Source organism: Manacus candei, unplaced genomic scaffold (assembly GCF_025592945.1).
Source record: "Manacus candei isolate 608988 ecotype Guabito, Panama unplaced genomic scaffold, ASM2559294v1 h1tg000081l, whole genome shotgun sequence".
NCBI lineage: Eukaryota > Metazoa > Chordata > Aves > Passeriformes > Pipridae > Manacus > Manacus candei.
In genome coordinates, this window is record NW_026138129.1 from 3,788,751 (window position 1) to 3,815,230 (window position 26,480).

The 26,480-nt window shown below is 35.9% G+C and overlaps 1 protein-coding gene across 4 annotated transcripts in view; it reads left to right on the top strand.

Moving 5' to 3' along the window:
* PRKN (parkin RBR E3 ubiquitin protein ligase) overlaps positions 1-26,480 on the top strand; it is a 706,049-nt gene that overhangs the window by 130,102 nt on the left and 549,467 nt on the right. The gene's annotated exons all lie outside the window — the stretch shown is intronic.

Consider the following 26,480-nt stretch of genomic DNA (forward strand, 5'->3'; position numbering starts at 1 on the left):
GCATTTGGCAGTTCACTCTCATAGGCAGGGTTTAGCATAAGATCACACATTTAAGACAATTGGGGAACTTGGGGAAACCTACTGACCTTTCAACTGAGTGCAAATACTGATTTAATGAAATTGCTGTCCTCCTGCAGTGGTATCAAAGAGCTGCAGATGCAATCTGTAGTAGCGCAGGTGATTGTATAAGAGATCCCTCACTGGCAGAACTATTCAGATTAATTGGCACTCATACTTCAGATGTATTACTGTACTTAGAATGGCTGCTAAGCCTGGGTACAGAAAATCACTGGTGTATTGATGACCAATCACTGTTTCTCCTTAGGTAGGATATTTATTGTTTTGTGAAGGGAGTTTGAGCACACAAAGGTATAGAAATGTGAATTGTCAGTCTCCAGTGCATCAGCTGTGAAAGTGTTGATGCATGCATTCATGGCATATACATGAGTGTGCTTCACTTATATGTGAAAACACATATACGACAGTGTAAGAATAAAATAAAAAAATCATGTGAATTGTAGAAGTTGTCAGTTACCAGTTGCTAGATTTGAGTGTCTGTGTTGTTCTGTCAGAAGCTTCTGAATCACTTGGCTTTTCCTGGGAAGCTGTAGATGTTGGTATTACTACCATTTTATATCAGCATGAAAAACAGATTTTCAACCCAGTTTGACACTTGCAGCCATGTTTGTTGTGGGCTACAACATACGGTCTGTAGCCAGGGTAAATTAAAAATTGTGTTCCAGATATACAGAGCTGCTGATTGCTTAATTTCATTGGAATGTCAGAATTACCATGTGTAGTCAAGACTTTCTGTTATTTAGTAAACTGGATGTAGACATTATTGCTTTGACTCTTGCCTTCTAAAGCAGATAGGAAGTTCAAAAGCTGTTTCAGGTGGTATAATCCATACTTCTGTGTTTAGGTTTCTTAAATATTACAATGGTTAATATCATTGGCAGTGTATCAACTACATTCTTATTCTTGATATTTGATTAGGTGTATTCTACTTTGCTTCCATGTTTGCATTTTTTTCTGTCGTATATTAGTGTATGTAAATTTATTTTTGAAATTTGTCAGCACAAACAGATGAGCTGAATATTTGAGGTGTTTGGGTTCCTATGGTAGGCTATTTGTTTTTTTTGCATAAGAAGCTGAATGCTAATAAAGCTTGGGTACTAGTGAAATACTAACTGCTGGCATTTATGTCGCATCTATAATTTCAGAGTTAATATCACATATGAGCAAATTAACTTGTTTTCTAGACCTATGGATTTGCATCAGAACAAGAAAAATATAATATTAGTTTGTACTCAACTGATGCTTTATTTTGTTATATGATAACATAGACTTTCTATTAGGACTATTTTGTACTTCTGTTTTTCTTAAATTACTTTTGAACTTTTTTTACCCAAAATACTGTGGAAGACTAGAGGTCAGGAAGGAGAACTGGTGGTATTACAGATAATGAGATTATAGAGGACCTGGGAAAAGCTGCAATAATTGCATAAGTATGGGGCAGGGATATAGGAAATACTCCAGGATAGCAAACTTTACTGGTTTCACAGCTCACACAACAACTAGATTTGGCTTGACAGCTACTTCAGTATCTCAGATAGCTGATACAAAACATAACTAAGAATGTGAAAGCTGTGTTTGTTTTCCTGGTAGCTGAAACTTGTGAAAAAGAAATTAAACTTTGGAATGGACAGAAATTAAAGAGAAATTATTATAAGAAAAAAAGTGCCAAGCTGAGATCTTAAAAAAAGTAATTTGATATCAAGAACAACAATAAAATATTGTAGGAAGGATAGAAGTGAAATATGTGGGAAGACATTTAATTTGGTACTGCAGATAAGTATTTTGTCCTTGAAAAAAGAGAGGAAGATTAGACACCGATTCAACTGTGCACAGTATCTGAGCTAATGACTAAGGCACACATCATAAAATTAGAGCCATGTTAAGGAAATATTGGTAATGACTGGATGAAGAATGGAACCTGCAAATTTGAATCTCATAAGAAGGAATTAGAGCAATAAGCTGCTTCCTAAAAGTGTAGCAAATGGTGTAATTTTAAGGGTGCTAAACATTTCAGTGATGAAGAGCTCCCTACTGATTACAGTTCACTTTGGAATTAGTGGAAGTAATTCATTAATATAGACCAAAAAATAGAAATCCTTTCAGAAGGCTGTCATTAGTATGGGAGAATAGTGGTAAGATCTTCTTGGGGCAATAATAGTGAAAGTAGAACAGAACCATAACAGAGTCACCAACAGAATAAACAGGAGGTATCTGCCTATCAGGAACATTGAAGTGTCCTAACAGGGGGTGACTGCTTACAAAATTGTCATTGCCTCCAAGAACGGCAAAATTAGTTAGCAAAGCTTCTGAAAGCCAAGTAGGTAATATATATTATTACACAGTTTTACTCAGTGCAAACAATTTGAAATTTACTACTGGTGATAGCAGCAGTGTTACATTAGTACAGACTTCCCATTTCTTGAAGAACTCAAAATCCCTTTGTGGAGGAAGCTCTTCGCAAACAGTTTGCAAGAGAGATTCCCTGCCCTGCAGAGCTTACAGTGTAAATGAGTAAAGCAGACAAATGATGTGGTGGGAATAAGTAGCTTAGTTTGTCCATAGTCAGTAGCAAAACAGGGATAGAATTAAGTCTTCTATTTCCCAGTCTTGTACCATTACAGTGTGTCCTCTATGAAGTAAATCTAGAAAAAACTGTTCTTTAAAACAGAGAAAGACTAAACATGATTAGTGCAAGGACTTGTTAACTTTAGGGCAGTGCTCCACTGAGACAGCTTCTGAGTCAATGTTAGCTGGAATTTGACTGAGCATAGGCTCAAGGTTTGGAGCATAGGTTTCACGTGAATTTGCATGTAACTGCATCTATCCATATAGGTGCTTGCCTAAAATAATTTATACATACGTTCAAGAAACAAACAAACATGACTAGAACCTACTGTTGAACACTGATTAGTGAGCTCACAAGCTTAACTGAAAATGAGTAAAAAGGAATGGCACAATTGGAGTAGCAGCATAGATAATCATCTATACGGAGAAAGGAAGAGAAGTGGTAAGGAGCAATGGTGCTGTTTTTTAGCAGGAAGAGGTATTTGAACAATGCCACATTGCATTTCATCAAAGAAGGACCTTGTGTACTTAAATGTGTGGCGACTTTCTTACTCTAAGCACAGCTCAGTACAGCAGAGCTTCCAGCAGTTCTTATATTTCCCTGGTTCATTTTACTGAAGGTTCAAAGAAGAAACCAGGTGACACAGTGCAAAATGTGTCCCTAACCAGCAGAAAACCCCCGATGTTTAGTTATAAACCACTGAGCACTAAGATTGGATTGGGTCTTTTGACAAACACGAGTACTGCCTCGTGTTACAATCTACAGTTTTATATACGGGATACCAAATCACTCACAGGAACAACTTTGATGTTCAGCAGTTTTGTGGGTTACGGAATATAGTTGAGCCAACATTTGCATACTTAAATGCTATTTGTAGAGATTTGCTTACAGACATGCTGACTGAATCAATCATCGCATGTGAAATCCAAAGAGAGAAAATGATTTTATTTGTGTGCGTGTAAATCAGTATTTTTGGTCAATATTTGATCGACCTGTGGATCCTTTCTTCTTTTTAAAGCTGCAAGAGATGTGTTTTATACTTCTTCAAAATAGGAAAAGCTAACTGAATAATTCTTAGATATATTATAGTAACAGAGGAATCTAGAGATGCCACATCTGTGGTGCCAACTAATGTGGACTTGGCTAAATGAGAGGCTAACAGTGCCTCCCACTCTTCTTTCTTTTGATGGCTGCAGACTCACTGTGACAATAGAGAGCTGTTGAAAAATTTTTTTTCAAGACTTGTGATGGACCTCATGGTATTATATGCCCATAATAAATGGGGAAAGTACTGTGTAACCATATTTAGTGTTATATTAAGTCAGGACTAGCTCAGGTCTACAGATTTTCCATATCTCTTGAAAAGGATATATGTTGGCAGATCAAGAGCTAAATACATTAATAGGTTTGTCCTTCAAGCCTGATAACACATTTCCATTCTGACTTTAAATGCTTTCCTGTTCTATTCTTTTTATGCTACACTTTTTTATGCTAGAAAAAATATTTAACTATAGCTAAATGAGGGATAAATTATCTTCAAGTAGTTTAATAACTGCAAAATGTGAATGGGCCATGTTTGAGCGGGCTGCAGATTCTATTATGGCTTTGAAGTTTGCTGGTTCCTTCTCTGTTCTTCTGACATTTCTTAGTGTGTTTTAGTTGGCCAGCTAATGATTGAGGAGGAAGTGTGGCAAATTTTCTGCAGTGTGCAGTCTGTACAGATTTGTATTTAATTTCTCTATATATATGGGTTTTGGCATCTAGATGAGTTCTGTCTTGTCTGCTCAGTCTGGTTCATGGTTCCCTGGCATAGGGTTTCTGGTGCCAATATTCTTAGAGGAATCTTACTGACTCATAATATTTCTGAATGACCTGTACTGCCCTTTTAGATTAATTTCCTAATTTCTAAATATGAGTTTCTTTTGTTTTCCCCTTTGCTAACAGTTTCAGTAAGTTGGGAGTCTTATGAGTTTCTATTCCCTCTATGGCTGTTATTAATTTCTTATATGTGAGAATATGTTCAGGTAGCAGATGATTTTTTTTTTAAACTTCATTTCTCTTAAGCAGTTAAAATTCCCTACATTGAGGTCATTAAGTGAATTTTACAAAGTTTACGGTAAGTTGATAAGAAACTCCTCTGGCAAACCACTCAAGTTCTTCTCAAGACATACATAGTGTTTCAGAATGGAATTATCTTGAAAATTGCACTAATATTAGATGGGCTGTTGTTTTCTATCTACATGCTTGCATTAGGCAGGCACTTTTTAAATCATTCTCCCTGATCATGAGTATAACCCAATTCATGTGTTTACAATTTTGTCCATTTTATGATTTGGATCCTTCTTTAGGTTGCAGGAGAGAAAATGTGCAAGAAGAAAAACCTTTAAAAAGCTGCAGTTGTTCAAGTGGTGGCAGTCAGTACTAACTTTTATGAATCTGTAAATAGTGACAGTAGGAGAAAGGTCAGTCAACATCTTTCATTCGTCACCTTTCTAAATTGCTTTGGTGAAAAAGTGTTTAGCCTACTGAACACTGTTACCAAAAACTATCATTGAATAAGCAGAAGGTCAGGGGTAGTAGGGACATTTCCTGCCTTCTTCCTTCTTTTTCTTCAAAAGAAAAATATAGTATTTACTCTTCTGGTAGAGTACATTTATAAGGAAGGATCCATAGACACTTTGTATTTCCTAATTCATAACTAAAATATTAGGATTTAATTCACACTATACATACTGAAGATACTGGATTAAGAAATGGGAAATTGGGACAGAGCATCTGGGGGTTATTTTTAACATTGAGAATGTTGTGTCAGGATAATAAAACTGTAAACTTCAGTGTTGGAAATATATTTTAAATAGCAAATAGCATACCAGATATACCTCCTCAATAAAAAGGTGGAATGAAGTTCCTTGGAATAATTTCTTTGCTTTAGTCTTATTTTTACTTACGTAAATCTACTTACTTACAACTCTGATTGTCTGAAATCGCATCTGTAATATGTTTATATTGGTAATTATCAAGGTCAAACAGATATTTAATAAACTGTTCTGGGGTTTCTTCTTTTATTTTTGTTTTACAAGCTTTCTCACTCATTGTAGTTGAAAATATGGGAGGGAAACTTAGGCACTTCATATCTGGTTTCGGTTTTCATCATAAGTGAAAATACTCGTTACTCCTGGAGAGGCAGAATTATCCCTGTAAGGCATAGTTTTGATGGGGGAGGGGATGGAGAGATGGGGAGAATAAATTAAAAGAACACAGTTGTTGCACTATGACAGCGAAGGCCTAACACCAATACAGGCTTAAAGGGAAAGAAGTTGAAGCAAAAGTAGTTATATAATTTCTTATGTATCCTTGGAGCAATCCTCGATGAATTTACAATTCCTAGAAGCTTTCTTATGAACTCTAAAAGCCCGTTGGAGAAATGAATGTAAAGTGTTTAAAAAAAAAAATCAGTAATAAAGAGAACAATGGAGCAATACAATTTGCTCTCCTCATTTAGACTAAATAAAGCAGCGAAAGTACCTGTTCCACAAATGAATCACTTTCCTCATATACAGAGCAGGTTGTTATTTCATTTTTCCACGTAAAACGTTGGCTCCATTGATTTAGTGAAAATGAAGCCATTGACTTTCCATGAGCCACTATTCTCCCTCTCATTCTCTCATGCTCATTTTGCCTCTCACTTATTGTCTCCTTCTCCTTCTCTCTCCCTTTTCTCTTGCACATACACAGTCCTTACTGTCCTGGGGAAGCTTCTTAGCCAGTGCAAAATTATATACCTCCCATCCACAGAGGTACGGATGTGATTCCCCTTTCTGCTGAGTCCTGTTTTCAGTGCTGTTCCTGAATGAATTGATCAGTGTTTTCTTCACTTGTACTGCTTTTCTTATTATTAGTTTCCCACAGTTCAAGCCACGTTTCCTGCTTTTTCCAGTCAATTCCAGTTCTTTGAAATCCTGTTCCCATCCAATATCTGTTGTGCATTGTAGTGTTAAACTAACTGAGGAAACTAATAGTTCTTTCTAATCTTTCCCTTTCCCAGCCCAAGAAATAATGGGGGGAGAGAATGACAAAACTAAGGTGCCTTGCAGATCTGCTCTACCTGCCAAAGAGTGAACATTTCCTTCTGCCTATGATTTCTGTCTCTTACTGGGTGATGTGCTTCTGTGCTATCTGTTGACCTCCTTGTTTGCTGATCTCCTTGTGTCTAACTAAGAAGCTGACAAATCTGCAGGAGGCTGTAGAGCTACAGGACAGTGGAGTAGCTAGAGGTAGTGGAGGAGGCCTTGTGGGAAATCTATCTCATCTCAGACAGCTGTGTTCCTGGCATGAGAACAGCCAGATCCTCTTGTGAGATATTGGACTTCATGCATGTCTTTTTATCAGTTTGTCTATATATGTGTGACAATGTATAAAAGGTAACTTTTAGGTAATTATTTTAGGTAATTTTGAAAAGATGTGTAAATGTTGGCAATTTTTTTGGTTACACTTCTCATGAAGAGACTGAAAAAAACCCAGTTGCTAGTTTTATGGTAGAATAAATACAAAAATAGATACAAATAATGAAACATTTTTAAACTTCAAAAACATTTCTAATACAGTTTTCCCCTATTAACTATTTGACATAAAACATTATGATGGAAACATATAAAAGTTTTATTGTCGTATATTTGGTATGTGTGATATACCGGAGCTCTGACTTCATGATTTTTTTCTTATATAGCTCATCTCACATTACCCTATAAAAATATTTTTACTGTATTACCTTGCCATCTTTAACATAGCAAACTGTTCATTTTTATCTTTCAGATATGCAGCAAACTGTGCGTACAAAACAAATAAATGTGTGCGAGTGTGTTTAAATAAAGACAATAGTAGCTGCTTTCCTCTTTAACCAATATCACATAACCTTTATTCCTGCCTTATTTTCATTACCCTAGGTAGTGACTTGGGGTCTTTATTTACTGTTTATCTTACAGCAGTGTGTTTATTACTACAGTTTAAGCACATGTAATTTAACGTGTCAGAGCTTCAGGAAAGGAAGAATCAATCCAATTTTAAAGCATCTTAATGTTTCTACTGTCAGAATTTTATGGCAAAAATGTTTCAATGACCATAAATGACAGTAAATAAATTAAAATGACCATTGGAAACCTTATTATTTATAAAAGTGTTCCCTTCTTCTTTATGAATAGTGAAAACTCTAGTGCCTTTCTTCTGAATGTGCTAAGATGCTCAGCTTTGTAATATTGGTGTAATTTTTGTTCTGGTCACCAAGTAGTAGTTGAAACTTGTGTTAGTTTTCTAAAAAAAATTTTATATGCCATGCTGATCTAGACATTTCGAGACCGAGAATCAGAAGTCTTGAAGTATTGTTGGAATTTCAGATAAAAAGTTTTCAGGTAGATCTGAAGGGTTTGACAGAGAGAATTATGCTTAATTATATGGCATGTACTAAATGTGAGGAGATTAGATGAGCAACCAAAGAAAAAATGATTATATGGCAGGGTTCATGAAGTATCTGAGGTTGTCCTACCAGTCAGGAAATAAGCAAGAGATAAAGTGAAGGTTGAGATATATTATAGATAACTGCAAGAGCAAGGAAACACAAGGAATTGAATTGCAAAAGCGTATGAATTGACAGCAACCACTGGTAAGCCCATATTTTTAAAAAAACCCAGAACAATAAATGAGGGAATAGGAAATTTTCAGTATGTTAATATAATTTGTGATGTAAGGCTATTTGTGGACAATATAAAGAACTGCATTCAAGGTTTGACACCTAAAGTAGCAGAGAAGAACATGTTATCACCTTCAAAAGAGATGTGATTGCATTACAGAAATTTACCTTCAGTGGTAGAACCACTTAGTGGGTCATCAGAATCAAGTGATTCTTTAAGACTGCCATCAGATAAGATTAAAGACTTCTACGTCACAAAATGTTAATATTTTTTAAAAGTTAAAAAGACTAGAAATTTTTTCAGTACATTTAAAAAAAAAATTAAAAAAAAATCCAAACTGAAGAGCAGTAATCCATGCAAGTCTATTGTCTGGGAAACCAATTTAGGAAATACTTCAGCTCATTTACCTGACTTGAGCTATGCGGTGAATGCATTACCTGCAACAATAAATTGAAACAAAATATTAAACTTGCTCAACCTACTCAATATTTATTACCATTTTTATTGAAGGCAGATACTGGAAATGTTATCCTATAATCCAACAAGGCAATTGAAAAATTATGTAGTGCAGAAGTGCTTGCAATTCTAAATACATTACTGGAAACAAGATTTGGGTAGGTGAACCGGTAACCATTGATTTGGTGGGGTATATTTTCAACCAGAAATGCTGGTCAAATAAATACTATTCAGCCAAGTAGGCATTTAGCCTTATTATGAATTAGAGCTACGAGTTCTAATTCTGATTTCAGAAGACTGGAGAAACTGGATGCAGTAGCACATAACAGTATTAGTTCCTACACTATATTCCTGCATTGATTTTGCACTTGCTTTTCAGAGGACCATTCTGTAAATGCCATCCTTTATCACTGTAGAGGTAAAAAAAGCAGGATCACCAGAAGTGTCCATTTGCAATGGAATTCATTGTTGATCTCATCTGTTTAAGTGAATGCAAATGAAAGCTCTCTCCTGTTTCCCTGAAGGAGAGCACTGCATGGCGTCAGTCTCCAGAAACAAATGGAGGAAGATTGGCACAGAATGGGTTCATGCCTCAAGTAGCCACAGGATTTAATCTCCTTGTGTCTCTGGTTGTATATATGTGTCAGTCATAAAGCATTCTGTGAATTACTTATCTCCTGACATAATTCAAATCTCTCAGAAGTGTTATTTTTCTATTATAAAGACGAATTGACTTTCCAAGGCCCCTGTGGGGTATAGAAAATATTGAAAAAATTGCTATCAATAAATAAATGAAATACAGAACTGGAGAGAGAGTTCACTTTGTTCACATTTATGGAAACTTTCATATGTTCCATTCTTTCACTGCATTAGGAACATGCTATTTCCATTGTAAGGTAATTTACTGTGATGTATTGTGTATTTATAGTTAAAATTAAAAATTGAATTTTTCTAGCAGCAGAGAACATATCCTGCAGGATATTCACTAGTTCACAGTATCCGCAGGTTTAACGTTGCACTGTACTGGAGACTGTTAGTCAACACTGGGGTTTCTAGTGCTGCTTACATGAGACAAGTTGCATTAGAGTTTAGAAAAAAGAGTATTTGAGAGAGAAATAACCTTTCCTAAAATGAGACAAGGATGAGGTTTGCTTTGGAGCCTTGTTTTGCCATTGCCCAGTTTGAAATCTCTTTGTGGTAGCTTCTCTTGATCCTTTTTGAAATGTCAGCATGCCAATGTCTTTTTTAAAAGGTGCATACCAGAGAGAGCATGTGAGGTCTTGTTGAAGAATTCTGTGTCACGTCCTGACTTCATTACACTACAGAGAGGAGTCTGAAATATGTTTTTTAATGTCCCTATAACTCAGTAATCCTTATAGTTCTGTAACTTTATACTGTTTTGGAAGGGACTACTTCCATTTTCTTGAGGATAATGATGTTTAGAGACACAACTTATTCGGCTATGTTAGTCTAGAAGCTTCCTGCATGAGTCAGAAAAAAGCCTGTGACGTTCATTTATATTTATACTAATTAATCTTTGATCATTTTTCATTGTAACAGTAATTTACATCCATGTGATTTGATTTTATCAGAGTGTGCTAATTAATTTCCAACCTTTCATCCTGGAATGTGGACTGCTGATTTTGAGCTGCACAAGGTGCTACAACCTGCTGCTATGTTTCCAAATGACTTACAGTGCAATCTGCCAATATTGCTGCTTTTGAAGTTTTAGTCTATTGTTATATAGACTGTGTGAGGGGTTCTTTCTGGTTCTTTCTTGTGTAGTCAAGGTACATTGACTATGTAAGAAAAAGTACTCCTTCTGGACACCCTGCTTATTCACTTCTCATTCAAACTTTTTTGTTGTTGTTGTTCTCAATTGTGTTTGCTGTAGTCAAGATTTCCTCCAACATGGAGCTCAGATTGATGATCTGAGGTCCCATGAGCCAGTGTTTTGGAGACTTCCTATCCTGGGACTGAATGAGTATGAATCAAACTTACTTTCTTTTTTCTTTTTTTTATCAAACTTCTATTTAGATGTGTGGGCTTTGATGTTTTTGTTTGTTCTGTCCTTTACATCTTCTTCTGCAATTTGTTATGCTTTTATGTAAGGTGGGTCAAATGCTGCATGTTGAGCAATGTTAGCGTTTTAAACAATGTTTGTGGAAGAGGCGAGGTATTATGTTTTTCCCTCCTGCCTACAGCAGTCTTCCTTTTCAGTTCAGTAGGAAGATGGGTATTTTGTCATGTATTATGTCAGTGAATAACAGATAAAGCTCACTCCTAGTTAATTTTCGGCTGTTGGTTTGAAAACAGTAAAACTGGAAAGCAAGGACATATGTTAATGATGATTGCAAACATTAAGGTGTCCATAATGTGGCCCTGCCTTGGCAGGGGGGTTGGACTAGATGATATCCAGAGGTCCCTTCCAACCCTAACAGTTCTGTGATTCTGTGATAAGCATTTGTGAAACTTAACATAAATCTGAAAGATAGAATTACTTGAAATTGGTTTTGAAAAGCCAAAAAAACTTTTTCTTGCCATTGCAAAAAACCCCCCCGAATTCAAAGTTACATTTGGACTGCCTTAGTTTATAACTGATTCTGCTTAGCTCCATTCTGTATTTCCTATCTACCCTGACCCATGAAAGATTTCCATAGAGAAATAACTGTGGCTTTACTACTCGTACAATAAGAAAACTCACTGAAAATATCTTATTGCAATGTGATACAGAAAATACATTGAGATATCATTATATGATAGTGATTTAATTGTAACTGCAGATGTGATTGATTTCATATAACTATTAAAGGTGGTAACCCTTTATAGATTTCTTTAGAGGATACCATGCTTTCAAAATTATGTATGTATGTGTCCAGAGAGCATATATAATTTTCTGAGCATTATAGTGTGTAGTTCATTTGTGTTAAGTTTTAGGGCAATTTATGAAATATCATAACCATGAGGAGTTTTTATGTCCTACATAGACTGCATGTGTTGAATGTACAGTTTATATATATACACACATACGACTTTCTAGTCTTTCTAACTCCCAGCAGAAAGTTAGATCCAAAGCCACTGTTTTGTTTGCCCTGTTGTAAGTATCAGAAAGATCTAGGAGGGAACTTTGATTACAAGTTATTAATTTCTACTGATGGTTTTATTTACGGTAAGTATCCATCTTAACTGCATCTCTTATATATTTTTCAAATTTTTAATAGCTTGGGCATCTGCACCAGTGTTGACAGAATGCTTTCCAAAATGGCTAAACTTGTGGTTCAAGTGGGACGATTCATATTGTTATTCATAAAATATTCTGGTTTTATTTTAGAGCTTTTTATGTATTACAGGTTTTAATAATATCAACCTTAGTCGTTTCAATTTCTTTTCATGTTTCAGAAGCTAATGGTGTTCAAATTCTAGGTGAGCAGAAAAACCCAAAGCTTTTAGGTAGGAATTGCATTGCTTGAAATTGGAAGTAATCATTTCCCCGTCCTTCCCTTTTATGCTGGTTTTCAATTGCTAACAGTTGTCAAGACAAGAAGACATGGAATCAAGCTGTAGAATATAATACCCTGTCTTATTCTAAGGTTTGCCACGTAACTGAGCACCAAATGAACAAAATCTCTGTATTCTCCAGACATAAGCAACATGGAATTAATCTGGGAATAGCTATATTTGGTCAAATATTTCTTTGAAATATGATTTTAACAGCACAGCAGTTGTTCAAAATAAGCACATCCAGAAACAGAATAATTTAGAAATATCTTGAATTCTAAGTGCCTAACACCTGAGCCATCAATCAGCTCATGCTTCTATCATACCAAAACAGCCACAGAAAATTATCATGTCATGGTGGCATCTCCTTTCCCTGCTCTGGAGAACCTAGGAAACACTAAGAGATATACCTTATGGAGATAATTGTTGCTATGTGTGCAGAGGGGGGAAAAAACCCTCAAACCATGCCCTGATTTATCCCATTTTGATTGATAGAGTAGTTGTCTTTGCAATGCAAATTAATAGCTTATACTATATTTTGCCTCCTAACTACAAGCATAAAATTAAAAATAAATTTTAATTTAATGAATTTTAAATACCTTTAAATAGAATTAAGCTGAGGAAAATGTGTGCTTATTTAGCTTGAAAGGTCATTTTTTTTCCAAATAAGACTCCAAATTAGTTGCCAGTTTCTGGATGTAAAAAGTGTTATTTTAGCCAACTGGAGGGCTAATAATATTTTAGCATGCTTTGCTTCAAATTTCTAATGCATAAGAACCCATTATGGCTCTTGGTAAATGCTGGGAAAAGACTAGTCCAGAAAATAGGGAAATTAATGGAATATTAGATCAGTGTATCTTCCGTACAAACAGACAAATATATGGTATGTTGCTACATATTTGTTGCTAACTCTTTCTTGAACTAATAAATGTCAGCTAAATTGCTGGCCTCAGTCACTTTTTCCGTAATCCAACCACCCTCCACACAAAGAACCTTTTCACTTGCTCATGCAACTTCCCGTCTTCATTTTCAGCACGGGATGTATTACTTTTCAGTTAGTTACTAGTTCATTGAACTTGTTAATGTCAAACAAATATTACCTTAACTTCACCTTGGCAGAATACCTGCATAATTTACAGTATTTATTTTACTTCTGCCTATGTTGAAAGTGTTGAATGACTTTTTTAGCTCAAGTCATTGACAAGAGGAAACAGGAAGAACATGCATACTCTAGGAAGCCTTTGAAGAACCTATAAAATCATCATGATATAACTGTGAGAGTTATTGTGATGTTGTGTTCTGTGGCAATGTACATACCATAGGTTTTATCTGTGTGTCATTTTCTCGGATAAAGGCATGTCATTCCTTGTGACAACTTTGCTGTTTCTCTTCAGGTTAGGAAACAGGGACCTTCCTGTCAAAATATTAAAGTGTCTTTTTGATACTAGCTGAAAAGTCCTTCTTATTCTTTCTGAAAATATTTGGGGTTTTTGTAAATATCACGCAGTCACCGAACACATCTGGCATTGTCTCCATTGGGTATTTCTCTGCAGAAAGAAAAAAATGTCATATTTTTTCAATCCTGCTGCCACACTTGGGCAGTTAAGCATATCAGGAAGAGAAACACATGCTTAGATACTAATTTATATTTGTATGTGATTTAAAATCAATGGAATTTAATAAGTAACATACCCACTGCTGACACATGCAGACAGGATAGTCTTCTTCCAGTATTAGGAAGTGTTGTTTTGTTTGCTTGTCTCGCTTTTGAAATGGTTGAAACAAAACTATAAAGTCTTGGAAGCTTAAGTAAAAAGAAATCATGTGGGAATTTGACTTGCTATTAGCATATTTGGTAGACTTTTTTGTGAGTAGTTAAACTCTCAGGCAGTATTATCAAAATTTGAATCTTAGAGCAAAATACCTAAGCTCAGGATATGGTGGAAAGACAATACTAAGCCTGAGAGTGATAGGGAAGATGGAAGATAACTGATATTTATGCTCCTTTCTGTAATCCCATTCAGATTCTTTTTATTTTGTTAAATATAGACCAAAAAAAAAAAAAAGAAATCCCATGCTGCAACATTTCTTAAGGAGGTCACAGTAAATATCTGCTTATTTCAGACACTTCTGTTTGAACTGATCACTATTTTAAGAGTGATCTGCTAATTAAAAATAAATGAAGTATTTTATTTTGATATTAATTTATGGAAAGCATTTCTTTATATGATATTAAAATCTAACTTCCCTAATCTTCCTATATGATATTAAAATCTAACTTCCTAAATAACTTCTTTTCAGTGCTCGTTCCCTTTTTAAATCAATAGAAGAAAGACAGCAATCAAAAAAGGAAATATTCTTCAGACTTCAATCCTCAAGCCCATAAAGACAAAACATGAGTTCAGCTTTTAGTAAGCTAACAAGTACTCTTATTCTTTTAAGTAGATAACTAAATGCAAGAGCTAAATATAGATTAAGGTGATTTTACTGCGTTTATACTGGAGGCTCTTCGACCCACTTCAATAGAGTTTGCTTTTAAAAATTCCTACACTAAACTCTGGTCTCTGGAGCTGATGTTGCCTCTTTTCCCTGGGCCCTCATTGCCCAAGCTTGCCTTGGCAGATGGTTTCATTCTCTCCTGTCCCTCTTCCAACTTCAGCCTGGTCAGTCAACAGTTGCTGTTCTTATGCCCTCACTGTTCTGGTCCCTGCAGTATGTAGATTTCTGTGAAATATTTTACCAGTTTGTCACAATGAAATGTGTTTATGTTATATAATTATGAAGTTACATACTTTTTGATTCAGCATTACCTATCCCTCATTAGACACTCATTAGAAAGTATACAGACTTTTTTTAGTCTAAGTTCTAAATGTCTTTCTATAACAGTGTTGGCTACTGTGTGTATGGCATAATGTGGTTATTTAGTCTGTGACTTCTAATAGCAAGCATTAACACTGATTAGTCTCAATTACTTCTTTGTTATTAGCAAATAGGAAATAGAAATGTATTCCTTAGCGTTCCCCAATAAAACACATTCTCATGCATGCAAAAATGCTATTGTAGAAAGCACTTACAACTTCCAAATATATTTAAGCAAAAAGTCTTTTGATAGTATATCTGGTTATTTTCATAATGGGTTTCCCTGTAATGCAAGATTCTGGCATTACATGCCGAATTCTACAGTTTAGAAGACATGCATTATCAGGCAGGTTGGCACACACTTAGGTATCTTGCTGATCTCAAGGACTAGCACTCCTTATTTACAGTATGACTCTAATATGAAGTGGATGTCACTTGGCATCTTAACATATTGAGAACACAGAGCAACATCCTGCTTTTTCCAGAACAGTTAGGGCTCTCTCAATGAACAAACAGCTTAATGATGTCTACAGCTACCAGCTGAGTATCCTGTGTTAGGTGAGAGGATAAAGGCAACTGTGTCCTGTGCCCAAGGTACACAGGTATGAGCTCCAGGAAGGCTGCCAATGAATAAACTTCAGCTTCAGAAACAGTGGATGAAGAAACAGCCGCTGGAAAATTGCCAGTCTGCTTTCCAGACTGTTCCAATTTAAATTGTCCTGTTTTGTTCTTCACCTTTATTCTGTAGTTCAGAGTATTCTATCTAGAATTAATTTCTTCTTTCCTTGAGCCAAATAAGGCCAAGTTGCATATGATCAAGTTTATGAGTTTCAAGAGTCCTCCCTGGATTTAAGTACAGGCATTAGTACTGCAGTGTTTTGTTCCTTCTTTCCCAATTGAAAAGAAAAATTATTTGCCTGCAAAACTGTTCTAAAAAAAAAAAAAATCCATGTTTTTTGTTTCCCATGAAGAGTTATGCTAGGAAGTATGATGACATTCAGGACACTTATTAAGCCATCTATTTGACAGTATGATTGTAGTTTCTTCTTAGCTCTAAAATATTTGTTTTGTTGTATTTCTTCTGTAATTATTATTTCATTATTTCAGTATGTTATTGTGATTTCATGAATTATGGAGATGCTCTTTTGTTTTGCTTTTCTGAGTGCTTAAATTCCCAGTAGTTGACTTTTTTTTGATTTGTTATTTTTTACATTAAGATAATCATACTAATTTAAATGTACTTCCAAGCTGCTCTAGCACACAGCACAAATTCCATTTTCTATTACAATTATTGATCTATTATTGATTCCATTACCTATCAATTCCATTATCTGTCTGTATGTGCTGGTTTTGGCTGGGCTAGAATTAATTTTCTTCACAGTGACTATTATGGGGCTGTGTTTTAGGTTTGTGCTGAATACAGTGTTGATAATGTAGAGATGATTTTGTTATTGCTCACACAGAGCAAAGGCCTTTTCTACTTCTCATACTACCACGTTGGCCATGTGGGCTGGGAGTGTATGGGAGGTTGGGAGGAGATAGAGCCAAGACAGGTGACTCAAACTAACCAAAGGAATATGCCATACGATAAGAAGTCACGCTCAGTATATAAAGTAGGGGTAAGAAGGAGAAAGCAGGGGATGTTTGGAGTTATGGTGTTTGTCTTCCCAAGTCACTTGTCTTCCCAAGTCCTGCTCCCCTGGAGGTGGCTGAACACCTGCCCATGGGAAGCAGTGAATTAATTTCATGTTTTGCTTTGCTTGTGTGCACAGCTTTCCCTATTAAACAGTCTTTATCTCAACCCACAAGTTTCCTAGCTTTTATCCTTCTCATTCTCTCCCTGATCCTGCTGTTGGAGGAGTGAGAGAGCGACTGTGTGGGGCTTGGTTGCTGGCTGGGATTAAACCATGACACTATTCTATGTTATTTCATTGATGGGACTGAAATGACTGTTTTTTGTTATTACAAGAGAGGCAAGGATTTGATTCTTATTCTTGTCTTGTTCCCTGAAGGAGTAAGTCCTTGGAACTCTGCACAAAGAAGAATAAAAGAAAAACGTTTTTCCTCACTTCCCATTGATTCTGTATCCTCTTAGGAAGCCACCTTTATGAAGCCTTAGAAATGTGATTCCATATTCACCATATTCAAGGAAGAAAGTTCGTTTGGCATGTGAACTGGTAAAAGCAGGCTTTAATGAGAGATTGCTCCAGACCTTCCATGTGAAGGGCTAGAGATTGTGACTGTACTCTTGCTTTACTAACAAGGAATCCCTTTTCTGCCTTTGTTGCTATTCCCATTCAAGTTATATGGCACCATCATATGTTGTCTGGGACATTTCAAATATAAATTGACTTGGAAACTCTCACATATAGCTAGCATTATGAATAATGTCAACACTCAGGTAACACCCCACTCCAACCTCACTCCCTTGTTTCTTCATTAATGAACTCTTTAGTCCTCAATATGGTCATTTTGCCCAAATTTCTTTCATCCCTAAAACATCCCCTTGCCTGTCTGTTTCCAAGAATCTTTCTGCTTCATTGTCAGGTCGTTATTTGGGTATCAAAGCAGCTACTGCTGAGAGAAAGAATGGTGATTAGAGCTCCATGGAAAAAATGTGAGACATTTTTTTTAAGTTTACAGGTGGTGACCCTGTGCATTAAGAGGACCCTTGCCTGAGAAGGAAGATTGGCTTGTGCTTTGAACCTATAAAATCTTCAGTTAAGAAACAGACATCAGATACACCATATCAATTTAGTGTATGCTAAAGATTTGGAATTCTTTGGACCCTTCTTGGACCACTCAAAGTGAAGATGTTTTAATTATTATATATTTAGATTTAGCGTTCAACCTGTGTTATTTTTAACTTTCTGATCGTTAAGGTCAGGCTGGGATGTCATTGAAAGAGTAATTTTCCAGAACTCATGTCTTCCGCTTTGCCTTGACATCAGCAGGAAGAGTCAGTTTACTGTTTTAGTTTTCCTGTTAAATACATTTTTATTTCCTTCGAGATTTTGATAAACCTGTTTCTCAGGTGCCTTCTCTGCTAGTGCTCTACTCAGTGTAAAGAAAGATGCTGCTTGAGGGATTACGCTATTGCCAACTGACCAAGACATTTTTGGTATCTAGATCCTTGCCTCTTTATGTTAAAAAGCTAAGAGAACACCTTCTTTATTGAACCTCTGCTTTCATTTTTCAAGTGAAGAATCTGGAGGGCTTTAGGGATTAGACTGCTCTGGCAGTCCCCAGTTAGGGAAAGGTATGATTAATAAGAGGGATGTTTCCACTAGGTAAATCCGGATTTTCAGTGTAGTGTGTCCCTTTCATACAGCTTTGCTATTCTGCATTGCTTACTGTGGTGGTACCTTCTCCACTTCTCACAAAGTCTATGAGCAGCTGTACCTAGATACCTCCTATACATGGAGAATTTATTATTTTTTCACCCTAAGGTTCCTCAAGGATTTGTTTGGAAGCTCATCTTCTGTGCATTTCTTCCCTTGCCCTGGTGATAAAAGACCCAGTCCTGCTGGCACATTATTCTAGTCCTTACATTGTTAATGTACCAGCTGTTTGAATCTATGGTCATGACTTCCAGCAGGATGGTAGAAGAAAGCCATTGTTCCTGGATGATCTTTCACATACTCCCCCCCTGACCCCTCCCCTCTTTTGTTTTTCAAGACAGGGTCTCTATTACAGTCCCCTTTAGACCCCCAGAGTGTTATTTGAATGTCAGTTAAGCTTGAAATAAACTGCTGGAAGAATCTCTTCTGAAAGATTTCTTCTGTTCACATCTCTAATCAAGAGAGCTAGAAAAGAAGTACTTTCACCATGGGTGATAGTTTCCTGTCTAAGTGTCTAAAAAAATAATTATAAAGCTACAAAGACTGTTCTGTTTGTGGCTGCCATACCACCTTGTGTGGTGTTTAAGCAGAAGTCTGACTACTTTTTTTCAAAGAATCACTTTCTCTAGAGCTGCAGAAATGCTACTGGGATCTTTACATTCAGGGAAGTCTAAAGCAGAGAAAGGTCACAACGTACACTATCCTTTTATTTCAGTTAAAACTGCACGCAGAGGGCAGACCTAGCAAGTGTTGTTAAAGGAAAGGATGTATAGAGTAAGTAAGAATGCACTCAAAAAAAAAAAAGTTATACAGGTGAAAACCCAACCTTCCTTTATTCTTTTTCTTGGTCCAGATAAAAAGTGTGACTGAACCACTTCACCTTAAAGGTAACCCAATTATTTTCATGTTTGAAATCAACATTTAACTGATTTTTTTTTTTTCTCTGTGGATTTCTTTAGGAGAGGAGATCTTGAAATTATGCAGTCTGTTATTCTCATGGAGCAGTTTTTCATTCAAATGCGTAGCATCACAGTATTCCTTATTCTAAATTATATTTTATTATTATTATTATTATTATAGCTTGAATAATTTCGGCATGTAAAGTAAATTAGTTGTTATTTCCAGCGAAAGAATGAACAGGTCAAAAGGACCCTCTACTGTTGGAAAAGAAAAAGTATCAATGGAATTTGAGTAGTTTCCAGAGGAACCTTTCTCTAACAGAAACAAAAAACCGCAACAAAACAATCCTCAGTATTTATTCTTTGCAGGTCATTTCTGTAGCAGAAAAAAAGAGGTAGGAATTTTTTCTCTCATGAGAAAGTATCTATTCCTACAGGTAGAAAGTGTGAGATCTTAGAGTGGTTCAGGAAAAATAAAAGGTTTGATTATGCAGTAATCTTATTTTCATCGATGAGTTATTTTGTTATATATATGGCTCAATGAAAGCTGCTCAGCTGAGAACTTGTTTTCAGTTATGAAAATAAAATTCGATTGTTTCTTTTTTTACAGTACTATAAATGCATACACAATGTAAAAAGAAAATTCAGCCATGCTTTCTTGCTCTCCCAGAACTGAATTTTGTACATTAAATCCTGGACTCCACTCTGGATGGATTAGTTTTGAGACATCCTTATACTGGTAAATGTAAAATACTTTCTTTTACTGAATTATTGCAAGAAAAAAATTCACTGATTGGAGTTAATTTTAATGATTCTGTGAAGTACTCAATATAATGAACTTAACAGAAACAACTGAGTATACATTCGACAAAAGGGAGACTTTGTGTCAGATAGTAAGAAATTCCTGTAGCAAGTGTTACCCTGTTGTTTGCTTGTGTGCTGCTAGGGTGCTGCAAGGGCATGGACCTACATTTTAGGGTTCCATGTGAAGCTGATCTTACAAGAGCCAAGCACATGTTCAAACCTTTGTAACCATGTTTGCAAGACTTTCCAGATCATTTCAGTCAGTTGAAATTATACATTAAATGAAATTGCTAATATTTTTTCTTTAAAGTGCAGATTGTTTTTGAACTGTTCCTTTAACTCTGTTTTCCAGGATTATATATGTCACAGCTTCTTTCTCTTGGACTTCTGGTGCTTCTTTCTTTAGCCTTTTTCTGTGAACAGATATTTCATATTGAGTCACATTTTTTGTATAAATGTTTGTTGCATTGTCATGTGTAGGGTCGTAGATCACTTGTTCATACTTGGAACTTTGATTTTAAAGAAAACATTTTCTGTATTTGATCACTGTCTGAATGGTTTCTAGCTGGCCTATTCCAGGAGGGGCAGAGGAGGGGGTTTTTAAGCACAAAAGAAAGAACCTTGCATCTCCATGGGAATAAGGCTAAGACAAAGTCTTTTGCTCTCTAAAGTAGTATTTGTTGGACTTCCTTATACCATGGGCTATGCAAGATTGAGGGAGATCACATAGTGTGGATTTCTTACAGTTTTCTAGAGGTTTTTTTGTTTTTTTATTCATCTATTTCAGACTGTTGTTACTGCTTCTAGAAGAGTTTAGAACCTGCAGTTCTATAAATCAAACTAACACTGCTATCAAAAAACAGTTTAGAGGAGGTTTAGAACTAACTTTTCAAAACATGTGAATTTTTTTATTTCTTTTTTTTTTAAACACAGTTTGTTATTTCTATTTTTTTTTTAATTACTGTTCACATTTATTATTACAACAAATTATTTTTGGCCTGAAAGGGAGGAAAGTACTTAGTGCTCTAGCTTTGGGTAGAGAATTACAAGAGCTTTAGAAATCACTGTTCCTGATAACGGGCTTTACCTGTGGTTCTCTGTGTGAAGACACCAAAAGCAGCTCCATTCCAAAACGGGAAAGCTGAGAGAAAGCAGTATAATTTATTAGAATCACATAAACTGACTCCTCTAAATGAAGATGTTTCTGTAATAACGTGTGAAATATGGTAGAGGTTCCTTACTATTACCTTACTAGAGCTCTTTTCAGTCTCTAGCTGCATTAGCTGTAGCTTTTACCTTCTGTACTTCATCAACATCTTACATGTCTAAGTGCTGATAAAAATGATCCTCATCAGGCTGTGTGCAGGATGTGTTTCAGGAATGTCCCAGACAGAAGCCTGCCCCTGCTACATACAGACAAGGCAATGATGCCTGGAGCCACTTCTGCCTCAGTTTTGTAAGCCTGGAACCAGACACACTAAATCAAATGGTGAATGCTCTGCACATTTGTTTTTAGCTTTTAACATATAGCAGTCCTCAGATGAAACATCTACTGTAATGAACTTGATATTTGCGCTAATGACAGCATGAGTTTACTTAATGTCCTGCATTAAATTTGCTTCCCAAAAGAGTTGTCCTTTTTCAAAGAGGAGTGAAGATTTTCTACTTGTATTTTCAGAAATCATGAAAGAACTGGCCTTGTAACTGTGTGGCTGATAGCTGACGGTGGGGCTGGACTCAGGGAAATGGAACAGGAAACAGCAAGGCTGACTGAGGAAAAATATTCTAGATTTGCTGCTGACAGGGCAAATTTGTGAATCCAGGGAGCAGCAGTGCATGGAAGCAATTAATGAAGACTGAATCCAGTCTCCTGTGCTTCAGATTGATTTTTTTTTTAAATGCGGCTTGGAAGATGGGATAATTTATTTTAAAAAGGAAGTAGAATGATTGTGACATAAGACTTTCTGTATAATGTAGTTCTATTTGTAACAAAAAAAGATGTCTACTTGTTTAGAAATTCTTGCTGGCTTTGTAGAAACTGTTAGAAAACTTCCTTCAGAGCAGCTAGCAAGAAAGAAAAGCAGTAATCAGTTCAGTGTTATAGAGCCAATAAAATCACATGATTATATCTTTACCTACTTGATGAATATTTATTCTTAATCAAGTTTTTTGTATGTAGCAGAATCTGTTGAGATTAAAAGTATCCACTGCAAGTGGAAAAAAAAAAAGAAAGATCTTTCTTACTGAGTTCTGTTCTCTGAAAGGAAATGCTTGAATTCAGCACTGTCTATAAAACAACAGAACAGTGGGGATTTGTTTTCTAAATGAGAGCCTTTTTATTTGCATTTCCATAATTTTCTTTTTATGGTAGTGCAGCTAATAACAACATGATGCATCATAGCAAGAAGTGATGAGACAAAAGGAACTCTTTGATGTGGCATCAGTTATATGTCTTTGAATTTGGAGATTTGTAAATCGGAGAAAACATTGGACTCACTTCTGTGCATAAACAAGCAAACACCATGTTAAAAACTCATTTAATCTGAAATAACAAGTTTAACCTGGATTGTTCTACCACAGATGATTTTTGCTAATAAAAGCATGAAAATGTGAACTAAATATAGCCTCAATTTTCTGGCTGACTGACTATGCCACAGGGCTGGAGCTTTTGACATTGGTGCATCTCTCAGATCAGTTTCTGGTTCTTTTTCAGTTCCAGCTTTTATGTACAGATATTTATGTAAAACTAATGCCACTATAATCCCAGTGCATCTTAGAAAGGCATCCACTCATCTTTTACAAAAGGACATATTTTCCCTTTTCAGATTATGTGAAACTTGAATAATAAGGAGCACATTTTAGTGTGTACCAGTTTTCCTTTTTGGTCTTCATTATCTTTCTTGTACTGCAGTTTCTGCAGATTATCTTGGAAGGGTTAAGGTCACAAGTAATAATGTTCTGGGTGAAACAAACATTGTGAAATGTTTTGAAATATCTAAATTATGATGATGACTTTGTATTTGCAAAGCATATTCAACCATGTAGATATTAACACCTCCTGCTATTTTTATTAATTGCATTGATGCCAGTCACATATAAATAATTCATCTCCCTGTTGCTGCATTATTCCTTCAAATCTATGTGTGTTTATATAATTCAAATTTTATTCAGATTTGTGTCAAAAGAATGTAACTTTGGTTGCAAAGTCAAGTACTTGCAAGTTGAAAATGGCATTTTTATGACTGTCGGTACAATGTTAATTCAGCCTGTCTGCATTAGCTGGTGGGCTGAGTGATGTCCTGTGGAAAAAACAGTATCCAATGGGGTAATTAAAATTTATATCACAATATGTAGATACGAGAGCAGCAAGGAGAGAATTAAATTTGCACAGTCAACTGTGTAAGTCTGGCATTTCCCAGCTTGCAAGTGCTGGACTTTGCAACTTCAGCGTGCTTATAAAGTATGCTATTGCAGACAGTTCCTAATTTCTTTTAGGAGATTGAAGAAGGAAGCTACAATAGACTGGACTACTGAAAACCTCATCTGGCAGTGTCTTTTGGGATGTTAGAGACTTGAATTCTTAAACTAAACAACTACCCCCCTGAGCTACCAGACTCTCTGTGAATTAGTTTGCTGCTAATGCTGAAGGGGGAGAGAGTCTATTGATACAGCTTTCTTATTGACTAATCAGACTCTAGTTCCTGTGTCCAGAGATATGGATTTCTACTGTGTTGGAGGGCTGGAGTAAGTGCTGAGTTATAATCAGGTGAAAATGGGATCATCTAACTGGCAGGCTTAATTAGGTTGTATCTCCACTTACATAATACGTGCTGGGAATATTTTTAATGCAGAAAGCAGTAAATGCAAAACCTAGGGAAATCAAAGTCTGTCTATCAGTATAAAGGGAATTTAAAGGTAGTTTTAGGCATAATATGAAGAAACACCCTGTACCCCCCGAAATGAAAAAGAGATATGCAAAGAATGCATAGTGACATTGGGATTTGGATGTAATAAGTCAGTTCTTCCCAAAATTCATTTGAGTTTCATGTCCCCTTTAAAATTTGGAACCTAATCTGAAAAACTCATTCACTACTTGCATACTATGAATTTAATGCTACTTTTCTTTTTTCATGATATTTTTTGTTTTCATAAAGTTCATCGTGTGAAGGAGCGTTGACTCCTGGTTTATAGCTAAGGGAAAGTAGCAAAGGACACAAATTTCCTTCTGCATGATAACAAATAAGTCAGTAGTGTTACTGTTGCACGGTCATTTGCTATTATTGTGGTTACTTTTTTCTGAAGTCTAAACTAATAAATTAAATTGCAGTTACCAGCAATTTTGTCACTGAGGGAAAGTATGAGTTCTGTATCAGTATTAACAGTTGATACATTTACATTCACATGGAAAATGGAGATCTTTATTTCTTTCTGAGAAGAAAACAGAAAGATGTGTGTTTCATGAATGATGAATGATCTAAATATCTAAGGAGGCAAATTGGCAATGGTTCAGAAGTATTTTGGAATAAGTATCTGTTGTAATTTTTCCTTACAAATACTCATACTGCCTTCACTTAGCCCTATATTTTCTTCTGAATTATCTTTTTTAATTCTTTTCTCATTTTGTGTTTTTTTTCTAGCCCATAACTAACACACAGAATAATTGGTCAATAGACACGCACAGAGGCTTGCTCTGCTTTTAGGAAGTTGCAGGGATAGCTGTGTAGGTTTAAAAGTGGATAAAAGTACAAGTGATTCAGTAATGCTGGTAAAATCCTGATGCAGACATGGGTCTTGTGCCAGAAGAGAAAAAAACACTGTTTATCAGTGTTGACAAAGAGGTCTAGACAACAAACTTCTGACAGAAACTCCAAACATTTAAGAGCAGGCATGAGAAAACTCTTCCCTTTTTACAATACAAATTCCAGAAAGCAGTTTCCATCTGCACACAGACCTATCAGTTATCAAACTTGTATGCACTGTTTCCACTGTGGGCATCTCAAAGTCAGTTTTGTTACAAGTATGACAGAATATTTTCTTGTTTCCTTTTTCTTTTGATAATTCAAATTACGGTAGATTTTGCAAGTAGTATTAAGTGGGAGGGAATTCAAAGCAGGACCTGAATCTGTCTTCCTGTTTATACTTGACTGACCTAACCCCTGAGCTGTAGAAAGATCAAGAACTGGTACTTTAAAACTTCAGGTATCAATTGTGAAGTGCCTTAGCAGAGCACTAGGCAGCTGGCTGGTACCTGCTGCTGAGCACAGGCTGATTTGGGGGTGATGTGAGAACCTGGGCTCACAGCATGGCCCATGCATGGATTTCACACCAGAAATGTCATTCTTGACTGAAGAAACCTGTCCCTGCAAACAAATTATTTAAACTAGTGTTCTTCTACAGTTAATTAAAAAAATTAACATCCTCTGATGAAGTACACAGCTGAAAAATGCCTGGGAAGCCTTGTGCAGACCTTGTTTTCTTGTTTGGCAAACAACAGGTATTATGTTCTAGTTTTGTAACTTACGTTGTCCTGCATGTATTCTTTAATACCAACCAAAGCATTCAATGAAGCTGGATGTTATTATTTACTGTAGGCTTATGTATATATATAACCAAAAGACATTAAATCTTTCCTTTTATTCCATCTTTCAAAAAAAATAATTGTTTATGGTGGCATCAGGACCCACTGTAAATTTGGATCCTGAAATATAAAATTGAGATTAAAAATATGTATACTATAACTGTGTGGGGTTTTTTTATTTTCTTCCAGTGATTTTCATTATAAATGAATTAGTTTTTCTTTTTAAGAACACATTTGCAATTTAATTTTTCCAGCTATCAAGCACTAAACACTTGATTAGCTTAAACTAAGAGGATTCGAGAAAAATTCTTCATGCATGATTTTCAGCTTCAAGTAAGATGTAATAGAATAAAATAGATGTTAATTAAATACCTCTGGTGCTTTCTTAGGTTATGCAGGGAGAAAATTAGAAGGGCCAAAACTCATGTAGAACTTAATCTGGCTGCTGCTGTAAAAGACAATAAAAAATGTTTCTATAATGCATCAGCAACAAAAGGAGGCTGAAGGAGAATCTCCGTGACAAAGGATGAGGTACTTAATTCCTTCTTTGCCTCAGTCTTCAACAGTTAGACCATTTGTTCTCAGGGTACTCGGCCCCCTGAGGTGGGAGACTGCAGTGGGGAGCAAAATGAAGCCCCCATAGTAAAAGGGGAAATGGTCAGTGGTGTGCTACAGCCCTTAGACACCCACAGGTTTATGGGTCCAGATGGGATCCAC